The 22,408-nt window shown below is 39.6% G+C and overlaps 1 protein-coding gene across 6 annotated transcripts in view; it reads left to right on the top strand.

Moving 5' to 3' along the window:
• The window catches only part of LOC136858385 (E3 ubiquitin-protein ligase Arkadia), a 321,712-nt gene that overhangs the window by 55,403 nt on the left and 243,901 nt on the right, over positions 1-22,408 (top strand). Inside the window, exon 1 of one of the 6 annotated variants that reach the window (XM_068225543.1) lies at positions 19,751-19,776. The exons of the other annotated variants lie outside the window; for them this stretch is intronic. The gene's annotated coding sequence lies outside the window, so the exon portion shown is untranslated. Of the gene's footprint in view, positions 1-19,750; positions 19,777-22,408 lie in introns of those variants that run through there. 6 annotated transcript variants of the gene reach the window in all.

Genomic DNA, 22,408 nt, shown 5'->3' with positions numbered 1-22,408 from the left:
CGAACTTTTACAAGATGCCAGTAAGCAATGTCTTCATGTGTAATACATCTTTTATCCTCTGTATGAAATTAACATACCACTTTTCACCGTGTGTTTTGTAATTTTCTCTAAAAGTCCCTTTAACTTGAGATTTTCCAATTTATTCCACGGTAGCCCTGCTGCAATAAATGTCTCACGTAGCTCCTGATTAAATTCTTCTGTCACATTTTTCGAAGCCAGTTAATATGTTTTACCCTCTATGTTATTTCACCCAAGAACTAAGTTGGCAACACAGCGAAGGGAATCTTGACATCCACTCACCCATCCACCCACCCACCCACCCCCTTTCTGATCATCTCCCAAATCCCAAGCATAGCAAGGTGAAGTGGTATTTTAATTTTATACACAGGATAAAAAATGTATTACACATGAAGACACTGCTTACTGGCTTCTTGTAAAAGTTCATAAGACATAAAAATACGAGGTCTATTTTTATTTTTTCAACCTCCGATCAGTCGTGAAATTAAAACCACAGTGAGAATCTGACGAAGTGTTGTGCAGATGTGTTGCATTGTCTCTCTAGTATGCCTGTCGACCGCATCGCGACGATCTTGTCAGTTCTGAGCACGTAGTGAGCATGTACACATGCCTAGAACAATAGTGTTTCCCGCCAAGTGTGAAGTGCGTACTGTCATTCGATTTCTTCATGCTGAGGGGTGCAATGCATACCTTGGGTGCAGTGTACTCGAAATTCAAGTAATGAATAATGTGTACAGTAAAACATTTATGAGTGGCAGCGATGGTGCAGGAACTTCGAAGCAGAATGTACAGGCATTCATGATGCAGGCGGTCAGGGAAGGAAGCTAGTGTGAAACAACAATCTTGTTCAGTGGATCGAGGCGATTCGAAAAAATTGCATTGCATCCCTCAGCATGAAGAAATCGAATGACAGAATGCACTTCAACTTGGCGGGAGGCTTTATTGTCCTAGGCATGTTTACATGCTCATCGCATGCTCAGAACTGACAAGTGCGACGTGACGCAGTTGACAGGCATACTTGAGACACTGCGTAACACATCTGCACAACGCTTCGGCTGATTCTCACTGTGGTTTTAATTTCACGACCGATCAGAGGTTGAAAAATAATAGCCCTCGTATAATTGCATAATTAAATCTCAACCTATCTTATCATAGCATATAAGTAAATATTTTTACATTGTGTAGTTCTTTGTGGAACTGTCTTCTCTAAAAATTCCTTTAACCTGGGATTTACTAATTTATTCCATGGTAGCCCAGCTGCAATAAATGTCTCACATAGCTCCTGATTAAATTCTTCAGCCACATTGGTTGTGATGGCTTTCAAATAGTTCCTGAGTAATGCCTGTCTCTCTTTCATAGGCACTTATTTTTTTTTGGGTGTGCTTCAGTGTTTACTTGTTTCATCTCTTTAAATTTTTTCTTGGTTTTAACCTACACATTAATAATTATCACAAGCAGCAGTTCTATAAAGGGTGTTAAATTAGATAGGGTGCTGTACTATTCAAATAATTTAAATATTAACATTAAAATAGACCTAGGATTATCCTAACCAAACCAAAAATATCATTAAATTTTATGCATATTATATAAATACTGTATATACTTACATACCCCTTTTTTTTGCATCCATGAAAAAATACATCCTTCAGTGTTCAAGCATGAATAGGCTTTTATCCATTCTTCAGCATGACTTCATGCTTGACCTTTCTTTTGGCATCATGCTACTTGGTAGCGGTGAATAGCCTTTTGCTTGAAGAATGTATTCGTAACTGCTAAATTTGTACTAACACAGAAGTCCAGCAAACGCTTCCCATTCCCATTAGCTTCCATATCTTTCCCCCATTTACCAATCACCCTTTCGTATCCTTCAGTTCTATTTCAAACTCTCGCATTGAAATCGCCTATTAGCACTATCCTGTCCTTGTTGTTTACCTTGACTACGATGTCACTCAGTGCTTCATTAACTTATCAACTTCATCCTCATCTGCACCCTCACGTGGTGAATACACAGAGACAATTCTCGTCCTAATTCCTCCCATCTGCCAAATCTGCCGACATCATTCGCTCATTTACGTGTCTAACAGAAACTATGTTGCCTGATGAATAGCCCTACCCCATACTCTGCGTTTTCCTTTTTAACAGCCGTCAAGTACTTTTTATAGTCTCCTATCTCTTTCTCAGTGTCTCCCCTTACCTGAGTAGCATTTACTCCTAGTACTGTACATCCAGATGCATCCTCTTTGCTGACTCAGCCAGTTTTACTCTTTTCTTCCATAAGCCCCATTAATATTGATAGCTCCCATTGCATTTCATTTCGTTCGCCATGTTGTTTCCAGAGTCCCTCGCCTGTCAAATATTATTGAGACTCCGTTACTACCATAGGTCCGAGGCTTGCTTCAAATGTTTTGAGCTTGGTAAATTTGTGAAGCAGTATGCTATCCTGCTTACACATATTCCAAGTGAGGATCTCTCCTCTAACGGGTTAGGGACGTCTGGTGAATTGTATAGTCCTAGCCACCTGAGCACAAAGGGGGCCATGACTCAGAATATGTCCGAGATGCCCACTCCCATTCCGTAACAGCTGGTATCCTGACTCACAGCACCACTTACTAGGTCACTCAGCCGTTGCCCATGGTTCACGAACTAGAACGTGGCTACAGCAGAGATGCCAACTATTACGATTCATTTAAAGTAATAAACTTCATGGTTGGGTTCCGTATTGAGTTAAGACTTAACTTAAAATGAAGATAAGATTTATTGCTCCACCTTCTCAATACTTAAAATCATTTAAGGTTTATCAAAACATTACAATATGATAGTGTCAGGTACTAGTTTCGGTCCATTTTTTGGACCATCATCAGCCTAGCGGAAATTACAAGCAAAAGACATGAACTAAATTAATATGGATGAACAAGAGGATGGATGGTAGTGGAATGACATACAAGTAAAAACCTTATACATAAGTTACAATAAATATAACCAAAATAGGTTAAAATTGAGAGATGAATAAAATAATTTTAAGCGACATCACAATTATTTTATTCATCTGTTAATTTTAACATATTTTGGTTATATTTATTGTAACTTATGTATAAGATTTTTACTTGTATGTCATTCCACTACCATCCATCCTCTTGTTCATCCATATTAATTTAGTTTATGTCTTTTGCTTGTAATTTCGGCTAGGCTGATGATGGTCCAAAAAATGGACCGAAACTAGTACCTGACACTATCACATTGTAATGTTTTGATAAACCTTAAATGATTTTAAGTATTGAGAAGGTGGAGCAATAAATCTTGTATTCATTTATATTACAATTCAATCGTAATAATAACGAATTACCCATTGTAATTACGCCTTTACAAATCACACACCACAAATTACGATTTTTTGTTGATTTTTAAATCTAAGTGTATGAAGTGTTCAAAAAGATACACAAGGAATGCCATTACAGCTTGAATTCTCAGAATATTATTTCTGGATTTCTCAGTAATCATTTATAGCCCTTTCCTGTCCCTCGATTAAGAATATTTCGAGTTTTCACGTGCCGAACGCAGTGTGTGCTTCCATTACCGGAAATATAGGCACCTGTGAACTGGTATATCTTGTGGAGTAGTTGTTTTTGTTCCTCACATGATCAGACATCCATGCAAGTATGCGAGTTCTTTTGTCTTTGTTTTGGCGGCAAAGTGGTGACAAACTCCGTTTAATTGTGAATACTGTGTGCGTGACTGTTGAAGAAGTATTTATTGCTATTTTAGTTGCCAAATTGACATATATTGCTCTTCTAGTTTATATGGTAATCATGTGTTACGAAATGCGAAAGGTTTGAAATAATGAAGTGATTTCTTGTGCAGGAAAATACGTGTGATTACGTTACTGTGACTAATGACGCTGGTAGTAAACCAAAAATAGTTCAAAAATTTAGGGAGGAATACCCAAAAGAATGGCCCTGTTTACTGCGTTCCTCAAAATCTAATTCACACGTGTTTTGTAGTGTGTGTAGCCATGATTTTTCAGATGCGCATGATGAGGAAGAACAAGACTGAATCCCGAGCTAATATTAACTCTGAACTGTTGTAAGATATCTTAAAAAAAAAAAATCTACGACCGCACCCCCCTCCCCCGTGCCTTGGCGGCTGCATTATGAATTGCCTTTCTTGAAAGTTGGCATTTCTGCTACAGTAACCCACAGCATGAACCATTAATTCAAATGAATGAGAGAAATTTTAATTATGCAGCTCAACATTTGCAGTGTTACAGTAATATACAGCCACAATTTTCTGAACTTTTGTGGACAGGGTCTAGCTCGGATACACAAAATCTCTGATAAATATGTACTGTTATGAATCAAAAACTGTTAAAATAGTAAAGATCGTTTTATTGAACTAATTTAATTGAAGATGACCTGTTTAATACACACAGTTAGTGATGCAAATTACAGTGTCTCTGCTGACTGATGTGTACAGTGCCAGTGCCAAAACACCAGTGCTGCGGCACTGCCAGTGCCACGATGACTTCTTATTCATTAGACTTGTATAAAATCGTTTATACTTCATGTATTGACAGAAAAAAATGAACTACAAGTAGATACTGTAATTTAGATTAATATTTACATGCATAATACTAGAAAATAACCCTCAAATAAGTTTCCATTCACATTCAAGAACATTATTTTTTTCACTTTATTCGCTGACAGTCTGTTTCATCTATTAGTCAAAATTTGACCACCTTTCGAAAACACACATTTGTCAGGGACGGATGTTGCTACAACACACAACTTCCGGACAGCTAAATGGTAAAGGTTGGGATACTGAATCTTTCTTCCCAACCACCATTTTAAGGGCTCTGTCTGCGTAGCTATTAAGGGTGTTCCAAGTACCTGTAATGAAAAGATAAATATAATCATTATGTCTCTAATCTGATTATTCAATAATTGAGTTTGTGTGTTAGTAGAATGTCACTCTGAATATTTTAAAGTGATTGAAATAATAGTAGGGCCGATGACCTTAGATGTTAGGTCCCTTTAAACAACAAGCATCATCAAGCAAGCAAGAAATAATAGAATAAAAAGATACGTAGTTTGCTTATGTTGACTTCTACAATAGCTTGAGACATAGGTGTTGAAATTTGTGGTTGCTGACACCTAGCTAAGTCCTCGTTGGTAGCCCATGGTGAAATTTTGCCTAGTTCATCTTCATCAGAAACTGTGTCTGTAGGAATAGGACTTCCAGTTCCCCATGAACACTTTTCCAGATGGGATCTTAAAATTAGGTCTGCTACATCGGTGATGACATCTTCTTTGATCTTTCCAGCATTAAGAAGATTGTAAAGTATGCTTTCTTTCTTGAACCTAGGATCCAAGAATATACAGGTTGCAAATGTCTTGCTCTTCTCAATGTCTCCAAAGTATTCGGTTAAGCCGACCACTAGAGGGTGTATAATTTGCGTCACAAGGCTATGAAACATTTTTGAATCTATAATTTTCTGGCTGGAAGAAAATAATCCCTTTCTTAAAGAATTACCTTCGACGCCGATACATATTTGTCTGCACTCATTTCACTTGTCACTATTTCAAATTGCTTAAAAACTGCACACGTCACGGATAACGAGCCATTCTGCCACTGCAATGGGGAGAACCTTAGCATCTAGTACAGCAGCCATGCTTTTCACAGCACTTGAAAGTTTATGGAATCGTTCGAGCATGTAAAATGTCGAGTTCCACCTAGTTGAACCATTGTGGATAAGTTTTTCAGTTGGGAGGTGGTTCTGCTGTAAGTAGTTTCTTGGGGCTGCCATTGCTATCGTGCTTCTTTTGAAGTACTCCACGGTTTCCCTCACTTTCTTCAGAACAACTTGTAACTTACTCTGCTTTAATGCAAATTGCATTATTAAGTTCAACGTAAGAGGGAAACAGCCAAACTTAGTAAATTTACTTTGTTCGATTACGCAAACAATATTCGGAGCATTGTCGGACACAACAATTACAACTTTCTCAATGTTCCGTTCATTTGTGATGCGCTTAAGCTGAACACTTAGATTTTCCGCCCTATGTCTCTCTGAATACGAAAAGCATTCTAACGAGACACTGTACGGTCATAGTGTCTGGTAAAATAAAATGGCTGGTGACAGCCATGAAACTTTCCATATTAAGTGCTGTCCAACAGTCAGTAGTTAGACAGAAGGTGCAAGATGAAGGTATTCTCGTACTTTAAGCTGACAAGACTTGTACAGGGAGTTTATCAGTGAATGATTTAAACGTATTTTGATGGGAGTTCATAGTCGGGATTCATAGCTTGAATGTATTCCACAAACTCAGTGTCCTCAACCAAACTGTACAGCTGTAAATCCATTTGGTCCTTGTTTCAGTGATGGTGAAATCCTGACATTCACCGCAGTAGAGAGGGGGCAATGACTGCATATAAAAATCATATTTTATGTACAGGCGGCTAATGAATGAAGGGACCGATTATCTCCCGGTATAAGGAGATCCCCTGTACCAATTGCAAACAGTCTCTTATAGAGTAAATGAGTGGGTGTGGGTAAGGACACTATTATCCTGGGGACAAGAAATTGTTCCCAAAGGCTGAGGAACCAGTTTGATCAACGGCATTGGGATGCAGAAGGCAACTGGAAATCATTGCATTAAAGATCCTGAGAGATATTCCAATAAATTCACATGCCATGGCTATGCTCAATGTAAAATATTCCGGAGTTTATATTTCCTCAATCGGATCTCCAGGAGGAGAAATGCTTTGAACAGTGCTGTGAGTAATATTGAATTTGACAGTCCTGGAAAGATAAAAATCTATAGCAACAAAATTTGAGTGGCTACTCGAAATGTACGCAGTTTATATATGACCGAAAAACTGGCAAACTTGGAGGCAGAGAGATGCAGATTGAAAATTGACATCCTTGGATTGAGTGAGGTAAGATGGCCTGGATCTGGACATCAGAATACAAAGGAAGGGCATAACTGTACTTTTCTGGAGGAACAGACACCAAACATAGATATGGAGTTGCTGTTCTTGTCTCATCAACGATTGTAAAATCAATTTTGGATTTTATACCACTTAGTGAACAAGTAATGCTATTGAGATTACGAATATCACATCGGACTATGAACATTCAGGTACATGCACCAACTGTTGATAAAGATAACGAAGAAATAGAATCTTCCTACAACACCTTAGAAGAATTAATGAAGCTCACCAAGAAGGGAGATACAACACTGGTCTTGGGAGATTTTAATGCAAAAATTGAATCTGGTGCAGAAAATAATATAGTGGGCAAGAATGGTCTTAGAATAAGAGATTTCAGAGGAGACAGACTGGTACAGTTTTGTGCAGAATATGACTTGTTCATTTCTAACACATTCTTCAAGCTTCCTCATAGGCGGCTGTACACATGGACTTCACCTTCCAATGATGCTGAAAATATTATAAGGAATCAAAAATGATTTCATTTTGGTATGTCAACATCTAAAGAAATATGTGGCATTCGTGAAAATGTATCCTGGTGCTGATATTAATAGTGATCATAATCTAGTAGTAAGGGATTTCACAATGCTTTGATTTAGAAAAGCTATTAAAAAATGCTCCACCGTCCAAACGTGTTGATATAAAAAACTGGTGTCTTAGGATGTAAGAGTCATTGTATGAAATTCTCTGGAACAAAAGATGAAAACAATAGAAAACACAAATCTCACAGAAGTGGAATCCACATGGAATTCTGTCAAAGACAGCATGATTGAAGTCAAGACATTCACATAGGACACATTAACGACAAAAAGAAGCAGAATTGGATGATAGAAGAAATTCTGGAACTGATGAATGAAAGAAGTATAAAACAAAAGATCAAATTCAATACAAAGAATTGAACAAAACCATACGTAGAAAATGCAGAGAAGCTAGAGAAATGTGGATGTCTGACAAATGCAAAGAAACTGAGATCCTTCAAGAAAAGCATGATTTTTTTTCAATCTACATAAAAAGGTAAAAGAGTTTAATGGTTTGCAACGGAAACGATGTGGCCAAATTCTGAGAAATGACAACAATGAAATCATCTTAGGTGTAGAAGAGAAGCTCAAAAGATGGCAGGAATAAATCAAATTTCTTTTCCAAGTTGATAGAGATGATCCCCCCCCACACCTGATGAGAGAATAAATGAAATTGGCCCTGAAATAATGAACAAAGTTGTACTTGCTATGAAACTTCAGAAGAATGGTAAAGCCACGGGCCCAGATGGAGTTTATGCTGAAGTTCTTAAAAGTCATGATAGAACAGGAATTTACCGGCCTTGACATCATAACATCATTGTTTAATCAAATTTATGCCTCAGGAAAGATACCATATGACTGGCTAAAATCAATATTCATTCCGCTACCGAAGAAGTTCAACTCATCTCATTGTGATGACTACCGTTTGATAAGTTTGATGTCTCATGTACTCAAATTTCCCTCCTTAACATACACTTGAATATATAAGAAATGTGAATCTTGCATGGATCAGAATCAATTTGGTTTTAGGAATAGTCTTGGCACGCGTGAAGCATTTTTCTCTTTAAATGTATTAACACAGCCGTACATGGATATGAATGTGGATGTTTATGCTTGTTTTATAGATTACAAAAAGGCATTTGACTGTGTCAAACATGAAAAGTTAATCACGATTCTTCAACAACTCGGTATTGATCACAATGATCTACATATAATCAGTAATCTATACTGTAATCAGACAGCAGATGTCAAAACTGATCAAGGAACTTCAGCAACAACTGCAATCAGAAAAGGTGTACGTCAAAGTTGTGTATTATCTTCTCTTCTGTTCAATATTTATTCTGAGTTAATCTTCAAGGAAGTATTGGCGGTTGATTGTGGAGGGATCACAATAAAGGGAAAAGTTATTAACATAATCAGATATGTGGATGACACAGTTGTTATAGCAGATGAGCTACCTGCCCTTCAACGCATGGTAAACCACCTAGTTCAATGCAGTGAGGAATAAGGCCTATTTATTAACACTTCCTAAACCAAGGTTGTGGTATTCTCTAAAAGGAAAAACCCAATAACCCTCACAATAAATGGAAAAACAGTTGAGCAATTATCCTCCTTCAAATATTTAGGCATTATTTTGGGCAGTCAATGTGACTCTGAGAAAGATGTTGAATCTAGAATAGAACAAGCCCGGAAACAATTCATTGATTTGAAAAAAATCTTCATACGATCAGACCTCAGCTTATCACTGAGAATCAGAATGATCCGCTGTTACATTATTCTCTTTTCTCCTTTATGGGTGTGAAAGTTGGACCTTGGACCCAAATACTGAGAAACGAATTGAGGCATTTGAAATGTATTTGTACAGACATATTCTATGTATACCATGGATACTGAAAGTTTCAAATATTGAGGTCCTTCGCCGGATGGAAAAGCAAAGAGAACTATTGCTTGTTATAAAACAATGAAAAACAAGATACTTGAGACATATTATGAGAGGTGATGATTACCAGTTACTACAATTAATTATTGAAGCAAAAATTCATGGGAAAAGGTCTGTTGGAAGGGGAAGAATCTCGTGGTTGAAGGATGTCCGAACATCGGAGGAGGTCTTTCGTGCTGTAATATCAAGATCAGAGGTGGCCTTGTGGACCGTCAACCCCCGTTTGGAGATGACGTCTTAAGAAGAAGAAGAAGAAGATCTATTTTCTTCTTTTGAGTAGCAGTTTTCTTCTGACGAAGGCAGTTACCATCATCTGGTTGTTAGCCTTTGAAGTAGGTACCTCTGAAAATGGAGTAGCCGGTGATGTTACAGGAGAGGCAGCTAGATCAAGAGACCGATTAGAACTCGAAGCACTATTTCTACACTCAACTTCCCTTTGTTCATCACTCTTGTTTCTGCTTTCCAGTGCCTGATTCACTTCTCCACCTCGAGGCAAAACCACAGTTGGGTTGCGATGAAGCATATGCTGTTTTAAACATGTTATCGTTGATTTGAATGAAATACAAGATTTACAAATATCACACACTGCTATATACTGGTTTTTGTCATTTGGAGTGAAATAGCTCCACAAAGGGCTAGATTTTAGTCTATCTGCCACTGACATGGAATTCAAGACAATCGATAATATGACGAAAGAGAATGAAGCATAGCTCTACACAGTCCAGCAGCACTTGGTAGGACAGGGTGACCAGTAGGTACTATGAAAGTGATCTATCCTGGCGCACTGCCACTGACACCGGCACGAATCTGAAAAGCACTGGCCTGTACGTGCCGCGCTGTTGGCACTGGACAACAGCCGTGGCGTGCACAGTCGAGGCATGAGGCAGTCTCGTGGCCACTCTCAATAGTGCTTTGTTCAGTAGCAGTGCCAGCCACCAGTGACCACCACACTGTTCGATGTACTCGTGGAAGAGCGGACTTGATTGATGTGTGTTCTTGCCCTTACTAACTGTATAAATAAGGAGTTGCCCTTTAAGGTCAATATTCACATCACAAACCTTTATATTCTTGTAAATGTTTTGCAGATTTATTTTTATAGCAGTGCCACAGGCACTGGTTCATTTTAAATCGTAGCACCGTGCCTTCCGTGCCATCTCTGGCACCGGTGTCAAAGCACTATACACAGTTTTATTAGGCAATGAATGAGAGCACTCCACTACAACTACTGCCTGTTTACAAAAGTCTCTTGTCATCACGATAGGTCTTCATATGACGGTCTTCACCTGGAATATGCAATCCTTCGTAATCTAGACTGACAGGTTTCAACTTTCAGTTCACTTCACTTCGCGTGCACCACAGTCACTTAGCAGTTCTGTGTTGTCAGATTGTCTCATGAACGTTGGCTATTACAATGCATGAAGACTGTACACTTAGCTCGACTCCAGACAAGACATGTAACTATCACAATCAACTTGTGACTGCTTCACACGCTGAACTATTCAACACATATCACTCGATAAGATGGTAATAAAACTGAACTCAACTACTCCCTGTTTGCATTGAGCCTGCTTTTCTACTGGGTGATCCACCCACCTCTTGCGATCTAGTCTTATTCAACCCGCCACGTCTACTACAAATTTGAAATACATCAGTCCCTCTTCCTAAACCGGGGTAATGTAATGACGTATGTGATTACGGTCTAGAAGACTGCAGGAATCGTGAGTGCCACTTTTAATTCATTATGGGCACCCCTAGGGAACCCATAAAACAGCACAAATATGAAGAACACACATTTTAAAATAGGAGATGCAGACACAGACTAGAAACTGGTATTCTATAAGCTGGGAACGGGCCACTGCATGTCAAGCCTTGCAATATCTCACTTGGCAGGGGGGCATAATGAACAAGGTGCTAGAAGAAATTGTAAATAGGTTGGAGTTTCCAACAGATTGAAACTTATCAGTGTCTCCAATGCAGCAGTAGCTAATAGTTTTTATAAGGGGAGATCAAACCCTGCGTCCAATCGATTTCAACGAGCTAATTAATGAGCATGTTGGGGGACACTCAATTGTAACTGGTGTATAAGGGCCGCTTCACACTAGGCGACTGGAATCGGCGACCAGACGCCCGTGCTTGTGAAACATTGTTTTAAATGGAGCCCTTCACACTGGGCTACTTAGTAGTGGAGCTACAGAAAGAAGCCCGGCGACCGACCTTGCAGTAGCTCACTCCTGCTACCAGTCTCCGAGGCAGATTTCGCAACCCGGGCTGGCGACAGCTGGTGAACCATTGTTTTGCATTGGCGTCTTCACACTAGGAAACTGTGAGCCCAGCTACTCGTCCTCTTTGCGTTCCATTCAGAACATCGAGTGCCATCGTGCATTTCAAGTTCCTTCTCGTTACGTATTCCGTTTCAGAATATTATAAAATGTACTAAATAAATATATTACATTCAGTAATTATACGAATTGAGCAGCGTCCACCTGGAACTTATACTGTGACGAGTACGCTATTGTAATGACGTTGAGAAGAGAAATGCATACTATGAAGTAATGATAGTTTTTCTGCGACTTTAAAGAAAGAACATCCCAAAAAATAAAAGAACTTTGTAATTTAAGAATTACAAATATAAGCGACATCATTTTTATAAACCCTTAATTAGTTACTCACGGAGATTTCCTCTGGGCCAATTACATTTTCCACGATACTGAACTTCCCAGTTGAACTGTGGGTCTCCCCATCCTATACCTTTCTCCTTGTTCATTTGGACTTGTCCTGTCAGCATTTCGGCGCGATCGTGCATCGTGTGTGCGAGTGTGGGATCATTGTTTTGACGAGTGACATCACCTGGACGTTTCCTCCGTGTGCGATTAAGTAAACTACCTTATATTTTAGTGCATAATTTTTTATTTTGGAGGTCGATGACCTTTTTGTTTTGTTCTCCTAAACTTATTTTTAAAATTTTTTATTTCATATGATGTGATCGTCGTAGGTAATGGCGAATCTCACGAATTTAATATCATAAGATCATTTGACATACTTATGGTCTACAGTATTCTGCTTTTAGATCAAATAAACTCTGTAAAAATAACCTACAAATACGTAAAAAGATTTATTTTAATTATACCGAAGAATACTGCAAACGAACATGCCAAAACAACATCTCAAAGGACGAAAATGACGCGCATTTTTAACCCCGGAGTTTACCTCGGTGCGCGACCACTAACGTAATAATATTCACGCGACTAGGCAAGGGTTAAATATTCAATATAATTAAGATTTTGCTCTCCGACTCATTTGGCTGTATGCTCAGCACAGCGTCCTTCGGTCCAGACGAGTTTTTTTTTAAATTTTTTTAAATTTTTTTTATTTTTTACAATTTGCTTTAGGTAGTACCGAACAGATACGTCTTATGGCAATGAGGGTGTAGGAAAGGGATAAGAGGATAAGAGCGGACAGGAGGGGACCTAGTCGCTAATTAAAGTACAGCCCCAGCATCTGTCTGGTTTCAAAGTGGGAAACCACGGAAACCCATCTTCAGGACTGCTGACAGTGGAGTTCGAGCTCGCTGTCTCCCGAACCGCGTGGATGTTTGCACGGTCAGGGATTTTAATCTTGTATGGTTAATACCACTGCCTCGGGGACTGGGTGCTTTTGTTCGTCTGTACACACAACTGACCACACTACCAGTCATCACAGATACACACAATAGTGAATACATCGCTCCGTAAAATTGGGTCAGATCCACATAAGGTACCAACTTCAACTGATTAGGAAAACGCCCGGCAGAATAAGAAGATAATGGAGATTTTGTCAATACAAGGACAGGCGGGCATTTTTTAAATTAATTTGTGGATGGAACGATATTTAAGGCATCATATTGCGAGCGTTCTTGATTTTACTTGAAAAATCAGGATTGAATGGAATCAACCTATAATTTTCAACATGCGACTGTGTGTACCAATGAGTAATCACTCTACAGTACTGTCTTCTTAGTAGTCTACAGAGAAAAACAAAGTACCGGTAACAAAAATACTTGGTACCATCGTCACATAAATCATTGGATAGTTTATAGGAAAATACTTTTTCCAAACGATCTTTCAACATAGGGTGTGAATGAAACCTACGAAGCTTTCCTTCTTTCTTTCCGACAATAATAAGAGCAGCAAGAGACACTCGTCTGCCTGAGAACTCATTAATGAAAACTGTCACTAGGCCGGGGAAGGCGGCTGAGTAGCGTGGCCGACTACCGCACGGCAACACAGAATTCACCTGAGCTACTGTGTCGCCGATTCCTGTCGCCTAGTGTGAAGCGGCCCTAAGGGTTTAGGTCAATACGCTTTCGTTCTCGAAAAAATTGAGGACAAATGTCATGAGGCAGGATCCACTTTGGACCAAGTGGAGGTGACAGAACACTAAAAGGCGAACACATTTTACTTGAACATGTGAGGTCCACAACCTAATAATTTCCGAAAAATTGATGAATCCACAGGTTCCAATGAAATGCATTCATACTTGAAGAGTTGCAATACACTGAAGTGGAGCAGTGGCCGAGTGGTCACCGTATTTGTCTACGAACCGCAACGATGTGGGTTTGAGTCCCACCGTAGATGTATATTTTTAAACCTATGAAATTAATATTTGAGGGAATGTGAAAATAAAAATGCAAATAAATATATTAGGCATACTGCAGTGAACTTTATTTTCTACCTCGAATATACAGAGAGAGAGAGATCCAGCAGTAACTGTGAAAACGTTTAGGCCTACCGGTATGTTAATTACAGGTAGAAAATAAAGTGTACTGCAAATTGCGTAATATTTTGTTCCGATTTTTATCTTCATGTTCCCTCAAATATTAATTTATTTTGTAAAAGAATTATAGCTACGACGAGACTCGATCTCACGTGAACGAGGTTCGCAGACATGTACAGTAGCCACTAGGCTACCGCTAATTTTGACTGTGAAATAACTAACAGGTATATATGCATTGCATTGGAATCAGGGTTTCATCAACTGTTCAGAAATTATTAGGTTGCGGACATGTTTAAGTAAAATTTGTCCACCTTTTAAGTGTTCTATCCCCTCCACTTTGTCCGAAGCAGATCCTGTGTCGACCCCATTTTTTTTCGAAAATGAAAATGTATTGACCTAAACCGGTACACAAGTTACTGTTGAGTGTCCCCCCCACAGGTACCTACATTGAAGCTCGTTGAAATCGGTTGACCACAGGGTCTGTTAGATATTATGCTTGAGACACTTTTCGTGTACTTGTAGGCAACTATGTTCACGAGTGCAGGACTAGAGTATGTAGAGTTCTGCAAAGAATTCCTTCTGCTATTGCAGCATTAACAAGGCATTACATTATTTTTCCCGGCAGTAAAAGAATGCCCGAATATCATTAAAAACATATCAATTATCACATTTACCCGGTGATGTGGGAGCCTTAGTTTGCACTCATATAAGAATAATATTGAATGTTGTGATATAGTAGTCCATTCTTTCATTTTTCAAGCACATTCGCGTACTTTCTAATTAAAATTTATAACAACATTTGCCCCGCATTCATCATAATCATGCTTTTGTTGCCTCTTACTACACATGTTTACGTCTTAACATTCTCTGCTAACCATAACCTATAATGATGTCAGCCATGTGTGACAAAATACTATTCCAACATACCGCTAGGAGTGCTGTATGTAAAGAAACAAATGGTGCTCACTGCCAAACGCGTTCAGAAATCTCACGGAAATGTGTTAATTTGTCTTTATTCGTAACAAATGTTGGAAATATGTTTGTGAAACAAGGCACTTTTAACTGGAGTGTTAAATTAATAATAGTTGTTAGTTAACATTTGCTAAGTAAAATTTAACACAGAGTTGGAGAAACCAGGCCCTAATCAATACAATATAAAATTAGTACTTCAATTTATTTTAATCTTGATACTAGTTTCGGCCTTTTGTTATTAGGCCATCATTGGCCATAAGATCTCAAAACACTTAAAAAATTAATTGGCAGTACATATAACAAAAATAAATAGCATAATACTTGAAAATAGTTCTGAGCCAATATTCAATATCCACTAAAATAAGTCACTGTGTTGAGGATGTAACGCAACATTTGAAAATTCATGTGATCGGTTGGTATACTTCAATAAAAATCACTGTCTGGAAGATATATTAAATAATTTGTCTACAACAATTATATTGTCATCAATACGGAACATGGAAATTATAAACCTTGATGTCGTGTTCATAGACTCTGTCGTAGGCAGCCTACTGTGGCCAGCTTGGTAACCTGTAAAAAACTGTGCACTAAGACACAAGTTCTTATTAGACACTAATACCATCACTATATATATATGTAGAGAGAGAGGGGGGAGAGGATTTTGCTCTGCATTATACTGTATCTCTTAAAGTATGGCAGTCACAGTGCGACAATTACAGCAAGCTATTAGGTGAGTGGAACAATGGACATTAGAACATGGCTTTCGGTTTTCAACTGCAAAGACCTCTGCGGTTCACCCCTGCCATAAGCGCACTCTTCACCCCCATCATGAGCTTTATTTAGGGGGAGTGGATGGGATCGCTCTTCCTGTAGTTGACACCTATTTCATGGACTCTTTTTCAATAGTAAATTATTGTGGGAGCCACACGTGCATCAGGTAAAAGTCAAATGCACTAAATGAATATTTTGAAGTTTCTTAGCAGCACTACTTGGGGGTGGGAGGGCAGACCGCACAGTGTTCCTACGATTTTATAGGGCACATATTTTATCCAGGTTAGAGTACAGCAGTGGAGCGTATGGATCAGCAAAGCAATGCGTCCTTGTGAAACTGAATAACATCCACCACAGCGGAGTTAGGTTGGCAACGGGAGCATTCCGTACTAGCCCATGTGCTAGCCTGCTAGCTGAATCTCGTATGTTGCCTTTAAACCTAAGGCGCCAACAAATATTGTTGTATGCTGCTAATTTGCGACAGATGCTACTTCGCCCAAGCTATCCCTGCGTATTTAACAATGTAAACCGTCAGCTGTACGCTGCTTATCCACAAGCAACGCAACCAGTTAGTATACGCTTGGATAGCATTTGCAGATCGTTTGATGTACACTGACTGACAGAGCAAATGCAACACCAAGAAGGAGTGGTCAGAACTTTATGCCAATTGCAGGGTAGACTGACGTCACTGAGGTATGCTCATGATGTGAAATGCGCCGCTGTGCTGCGCACGTAGCGAACGAAAAATGGGACACGGCGTTGGCGAATGGCCCACTTCGTACCGTGATTTCTCAGCCGACAGCCATTGTAGAACGTGTTGTCGTGTGCCACAGGACACGTGTATAGCTAAGAATGCCAGGCCGCCATCAACGGAGGCATTTCCAGCAGACAGACAGACGACTTTACGAAGGGTATGGTGATCGGGCTGAGAAGGGCAGGTTGGTCGCTTCGTCAAATTGCAGCCGATACCCATAGGGATGTGTCCACGGTGCAGCGCCTGTGGCGAAGATGGTTGGCGCAGGGACATGTGGCACGTGCGAGGAGTCCAGGCGCAGCCCGAGTGACGTCAGCACGCGAGGATCTGCGCATCCGCCGCCAAGCGGTGGCAGCCCCGCACGCCACGTCAACCGCCATTCTTCAGCATGTGCAAGACACCCTGGCTGTTCCAATATCGACCAGAACAATTTCCCGTCGATTGGTTGAAGGAGGCCTGCACTCCCGGCGTCCGCTCAGAAGACTACCATTGACTCCACAGCATAGACGTGCACGCCTGGCATGGTGCCGGGCTAGAGCGACTTGGATGAGGGAATGGCGGAACGTCGTGTTCTCCGATGAGTCACGCTTCTGTTCTGTCAGTGATAGTCACCGCAGACGAGTGTGGCGTCGGCGTGGAGAAAGGTCAAATCCGGCAGTAACTGTGGAGCGCCCTACCGCTAGACAACGCGGCATCATGGTTTGGGGCGGTATTGCATATGATTCCACGTCACCTCTAGTGCGTATTCAAGGCACGTTAAATGCCCACCGCTACGTGCAGCATGTGCTGCGGCCGGTGGCACTCCCGTACCTTCAGGGGCTGCCCAATGCTCTGTTTCAGCAGGATAATGCCCGCCCACACACTGCTCGCATCTCCCAACAGGCTCTACGAGCTGTACAGATGCTTCCGTGGCCAGCGTACTCTCCGGATCTCTCACCAATCGAACACGTGTGGGATCTCATTGGACGCCGTTTGCAAACTCTGCCCCAGCCTCGTACGGACGACCAACTGTGGCAAATGGTTGACAGAGAATGGAGAACCATCCCTCAGGATACCATCCGCACTCTTATTGACTCTGTACCTCGATGTGTTTCTGCGTGCATCGCCCTTCGCGGTGGTCCTACATCCTACTGAGTCGATGCCGTGCGCATTGTGTAACCTGCATATCGGTTTGAAATAAACATCAATTATTCGTCCGTGCCGTCTCTGTTTTTTCCCCAACTTTCATCCCTTTCGAACCACTCCTTCTTGGTGTTGCATTTGCTCTGTCAGTCGGTGTACATTCAGTTCCTTGTCTTGTTAGATGATCAACTAGGCGAGCATGTAGTAGGTTAGTGGTGGGAATATAACCATGTTTGTGTACTTGTTTCATGTGATACGTACCTGAAACGTGATGTCTGTTGTCATTTACATTGGCTGTGATCTATAAAAGAATTCAATGTGTATCTTCTTTAGTATCCCTGTGGACAGCATTTCCTTTTCCTGACAAAAGGCAGGTGATAGAAACTATGTCATTCCAGTGTATTGTTTTGCCATTCCTATTATATACTTAATATACCATATGTATAATATACACATTTAATAACTTACTGATCTACATATAATAATGAAGTGTTTATTTTTCCCTTCAGCAATCAATCTGGAACACTATCAGTAGCCTAAACTTACTGCCAGCATAATTATCTGTTTGCAACTAGAACCATAGCTTCTGCTACTACACTTCTTAGCATGAAATCATTAATTAGTTAGTTTAACCATTATCTTGTATGGTTTCCTCTTCTATACACGAATCCACTGATGTGTTATTTAATCTCTTAAAGAACCTCTACCACATCCATGGTTCCACTAACAGAGTCATTACTTACACACAGCTTCATCTAATGCATTTAGTGAGATTTTATCTTTGTAAGAATATCTAAAAAACCACTGCTTTTCCACCTTATTCGCTGTTCTTGTATAAGCCTACTAGCTTATTCGTGGTACTTTAATCATTTATTACCTCCAATGTTTTCTTAGTGTATTGCAAGTTCACTCTGCTGTCACACCCTTGCAGCCAAGTCAAGTATAATTTTGTGTAGAAACACAATTCCTTCTATTTAAAGTTAAGTTTTATGGTGTACACCAAAAAATTTTAATAGTCATTGTAAGAATATGTTCATTTATATATATATATATAATATATATATATGTTGTAAGTTATGTTAATATTGTACTTAGGCCTTGTCACTAAGTTTCCTATGGCTGATGGCATACAAATAATGCCGAAACCGGTCCCAGTGTTTGAAAGGTAATAAATATGTGATGTGCTAATGACCTCACATTGTTTTTGTATTGAAAAGGTGGACATAACTATCCTCAATTTATAGTGTACAATTCTTTCTTACAAAATGCTGTAAGATAGTTTGCAACTGTAAACTCACTGCATTAACTTTCCTACATTTCGTTGCTCAGGAAGGGGATGTCTCATCTTCAACTTGTCCACAGATACTGTACCTTGTATGTGCAAATGAAAATATCAAAAGAACAAAATTAATCTTTTGTAATACAGTGTGATTATCATATTTAATTCCCAATTTGTCATTAACATGTAGGTTTTTTTTTTTTTTTTAGGTATTCTGTAAAATCTTGTTACATATGAGGTCTCCATTTTTAACCAATGATTTGGATTCAAATTTCTCAGTAAGCTGCGATCTAGGAAGCCTAGTTGTTAAACTACATTGTCTTTGAGTAACATTAGTAAATGAAATTTGTAGGAAACAATTATTAATAATAATAATAGGTGTGATTTATTCTGGAAAATTTAGGGATGTACCGTACCCCCTTTCTTACACTTAACCATTCTTAACCTAGAACACTGTTAACAATAACTACAGATAACAATATGATAATTTCTTTGAAATCATTTAGGAAAAGGCTAGGAAAACAACAGATAGGGAATCTGCCACCTGGATGACTGCTCTAAATGCAGATCAGTATTTATTGATTGATTGATTGATTGATTGATTGATAAGGTACTTCCATGGTTAATACGGCGACCTGTAATAATCCTGGATCTGCACATTGGCCCAAAGGTGAGCACGGACCCTTCCATTTATTTATTTATTTATTTATTTATTTATTTATTCATTTATTTATTTATTTATTTATTTATTTATTTATTTATTAGATACAGCCTATGGAGGGCCATTTTACACTAACAATAATAATTTTAAATAAGTATAAAAGATAACAAAGGTATAAACAATAATATTAAGTAACAACAATAAATTAACAATTTTAACAGTGTCAGTGTAACAACAATAACAATAACTGGCAAGTGTCGGTTACAGAAATTAGGAAGAAGAAAGGTCGAGGGTTGAAGGGATGGAAGAAAATGGAAACCTGGAGAGGATTTCAATAGAATCTTTTAATTTTTAGTTTGAAGGATGTGAAAGGTGTGAATATAATACCAAAATGAATGGTCCGTTATTGGACATTATAAATTTTCCAGCTAACTCATTTCTGGTTGCCAGCGTCTCGCCCCCGTGTGCTAGGTTGGGCTCATCATTTGGTACCTAGCACACCTACCAAGATGCATGACTAGTGCACACCGTGGAGGCCACTGCGTAGGCTACTGCCAGTGCACTATGAGAGACCCCGTCCCATTACCAAAAATTTGATGCCTGCTTGGCCATCACATGGTATAGATGTTGATTCCCATAGGGAATCTGAAATATTTGTCCCGAATGAGTAAATTTATAATACCAATATAAATGGTCTGTTATTGGACATTATAAATTTTCCAGCTATCTCATTCCTGGTTGCCAGCGTTTCGCCCCCCGTGTGCTAGATTGGGCTCATCAGTTGGTATCTAGCACACCTACCGAGACGCATGGCTAGTGCACACCGTGGAGGCCACTGCGTAGGCCACTGGAGCCACCGGCAGTGCCACTGCACTATGAGACACCCTGTCCCATTACCAAAAAATTGATGCCTGCTTGGCCATCAATTGGGAATCAACATCTATATCAGGTGTGAATATGTTGATATCGGGTAGTGATTTACCAGGAGTAGGGAGACGGTGGAAGATAGAGCATTGTTGTAAGGTTAGGCGCGGACGAGACATATGATGAGTGCGCCGGATGCGTGTAGGGCGGGGAGGAACGTGTATAGGGAAGTACGCCGGAAGAGTATTACATTTGGTGTAACCATTGATTATTTTGTGAAGGTATCATAAATCGGAGAACTGTAAACGGCTTTTCAGATCAAGTATACCCAGGTAGTTCATAATGTCAGATTTAGTTTTATTGTTAAAAACAGGATTGCGAGTCTTAACACTGAAAGTGAAAAAGTTAAAAATACTATTTAGTTGAGATAAGTTTGTGATAGCAGATGAGGACCAAATAGCGGAACAAAAATCAGTAATGGAGAGAACATACGAGACAAAGTATAATTTTAAGGTATTAATATCATTAATTTCAGTGAACCTGTAAAGAATGCCCTGGGTACGCATAGCACGGGATTTTATAGGCTGACTATGAGCAGAGAAGGTTAGTTTACAGTCTATTATAACACCTAGGTCTCTTACCTGAGAAGCCGATTGCAATGTATTTCCCTGGAGGGTATATGCAATGTTCGTTTGGAGGCTCGTCCTGCCCGTTGTTGGCCAGTATCCAAATTCAGTAGTTATATACATGGATGGTTCAAGGGCAGATGCGAAGGTAGGCTGTGCATTTGTTGTCATTGATAAGAGGTTTCTTTTTCCTCTACTGGAAACCTGTAGTATGTACACAGCAGAGCTGTATGCTATCTCTAAAGCTCTGAGGTACACGCTGTCCAGTGAACACCGGCACTTCCTGCTGTGTACTGATTCTTTGACCTCGTTGCGCTATTGATGCACGTTTTCCGTGGCACCGTCTGGTGCAGCGCATCTAGGACCTGCTGGTCGGGTGTTGGAGTGCAAGCATCAGAATCATATTTTTGTGGCTCCCAAGCCACATGGGTGTAGCGGAAAGGAGTTAGCTGATAGGACTTTAAGGAAGCTGTCACATTGGCCCCGTTCCCTTGCAAAGTTTCAGCCAGTGATATTCATTTTCAGCTGAGGTACCTGGTTATGTTCCATTGAGAGATGGAGTGGCAGGCCACCCCTGTTCAAACTAAGTTGAGAACGATAGAAGAAATGACAAAAGTATAGAAGACTTCCCTTTGGGTTTCTCGGAGAGAAGCAGTGGTACTATGTTGTATTCAGATCGGTCACGGTATAGCAACGCACTCTTACTTACTGAAGGCCCCTGATGTGTACTTGCAGTGGTCATCTTATCTGGTGCACTTGTGTGTGGACCCGGCCGATCTGCGCCTTAGTCTTAAAACTTCGAGTACTACCTCGAGCAGTCAACAGACCGCGTCATCTGTTTTATAAGGGATAGTGGCCTGTTATATCTTGTATAAAAGTGAGTTTTCTATCAGTTTTTAATTTTTATTTTATTTTTAACTATATTTTACTTGATTGACTCTGTTTTAATTAGTTTTTGTATTTTAACTCTTTTGCTGCGGAAGTAGACTTTTGTCGACTTACTTCCCTATAGCATGCAACAGAGGAAAGTGTAATTGATCCACCTTTCTTCAATAAAAAGTGTGTTGTTAATACAATCACAACACTTTTATTTAGAACCGGTTTTGATGTTTTTGGACACCATCATCAGCCAGATAGGTCATATGAACAAA

The sequence above is a fragment of the Anabrus simplex genome, chromosome 1, assembly GCF_040414725.1.
Source record: "Anabrus simplex isolate iqAnaSimp1 chromosome 1, ASM4041472v1, whole genome shotgun sequence".
Lineage (NCBI taxonomy): Eukaryota > Metazoa > Arthropoda > Insecta > Orthoptera > Tettigoniidae > Anabrus > Anabrus simplex.
The sequence above is the reverse complement of the archived record's forward strand: the minus strand, read 5'-3'. Positions and strand labels throughout refer to the sequence as shown.